Source organism: Pyxicephalus adspersus, chromosome 7 (assembly GCF_032062135.1).
Source record: "Pyxicephalus adspersus chromosome 7, UCB_Pads_2.0, whole genome shotgun sequence".
NCBI classification, from domain to species: domain Eukaryota; kingdom Metazoa; phylum Chordata; class Amphibia; order Anura; family Pyxicephalidae; genus Pyxicephalus; species Pyxicephalus adspersus.
The window spans coordinates 156,638-158,277 of record NC_092864.1 but is presented as its reverse complement, the minus strand read 5'-3'; positions in this window follow the sequence as shown (position 1 = coordinate 158,277).

Below are 1,640 nucleotides of genomic sequence, written 5' to 3'. Positions count from 1 at the left end.
CATGCAGCCCCTATTGGATTACCCCTTCCCACAATGCACCCTGCTGCCCCCTTCCCATAAGGTACCCTGCAGCCCCTATTGGCATATAGTGCACCGCGCTGCTGTACCCAACCTGCCACACAGTCTTTTTCCAGTTAAATGATGCACCTGGCCATCAATGTGATTTGGAAGAAAACATAACTCAACAGATCAGGCCACCTTTTGAACCAAGTTTGAACATTTATGTGCCTATTGTAAGCACTTTTAGAGGTAAACGGGGCCAGCATGGGCTACGCTGCCCCCCATACACAGCAAGCTGCGATGTACTGCGTGTGGCGACACCTTATCATGGCCAACATTAAGCTATTCATACTACAGCTGGGATCACTTGTCAAAGGCTTTAATGTTCAATGTGTTGTCAGCTTTGTGCATTTCATTGGATTTGGAATGTGCCATGAATTACAAAATTAGAATCCCAGCATTTGTGAACGATTGTTTAGAATGCAAATAACATGGCGGTGTGAAAACCCAATACAGAAATAAAGAAAATGCCTGGATTACACCAGCAGCCATACAACTTGTGTATGTAAAGCCAATATAGGGCCATCTATAAGCCAGGCTTAGCATATAACCCATACCGCCCCTCATTTACTGCATTCACCTAAATACTAAACTGGTTCCTGGCACATGAGAAGTGGATCTGAGTGCCTTTGGGTTAGAACCTCCGGCCCTTATAACAAATCCTTATAACAGGCCATTCCATTTAATCACTCCGCAGACCACCAATAAGCAAAAAAGGTACCAAATTTATTAATAAACTGCACATACAGTATAAACATTATACAGCACATCAAGAATCTGAAATATCAATGAAGGCCAGTTGTGTGCCAAGAAACCAAACAGAATCAGGCTCATAGAGACAAATCACTAATCTAGCCTGGAGTGAGAATCCTATGGACTGGCCCCAGACTGAAGCATGAACAGATGAGAGACCGATGGCTACAACATAAACCAGCTATAAGCCAGCCCTGGAAGCCAAATGGCCACCACAAAAGCTGCCAGAACACCACCACAAACACTGGCCCAGGAAGAGGAATATTACAAAACCCAACCCAAGGAGCCAGATGAGCACAGAGTGACAGCAGAAGTCCGATTACCAACATATGAACCATTCCAGACTGGAATACAACATGGGGGGAGCCAGGTGATCACCACGTAAGCCAGAGGCGACACATTGGCACCATCTAATTCAGCTCCATCTCTTCCTCTAGTTGCAGGGCAGCCTCCAGCTGCTCCAATTTGTGTTGCAGTAGCAGTTCAAAGTTTACATTTTGTTTGTTAGAACAGCTGCGGGTGCGACCACATCCTCGCCCTTTCTTTTTCCTCCTACGTGGGCCACTGCTGTCCTTAAATACCATAATCCTTCTTAAAGGGCGCTGGCTAGTAAGGATGAGAGTACCACCCTTCATTACTGGCTCTTCAAATATGGTTTCAAATTTCCTGTATGAAGGCAAAAGACAGAAATCACTTACGGGTTCAGCATTGCATTCATTATATGATTTGCAATGCTCCTTGCTATGTTAGTGGCTCCGGGGTCCCCAATTTGCACTTTCAATTTAGGACTCCTAGTTGCACTTTCCTCTGAAACAGCAACCCCAAAC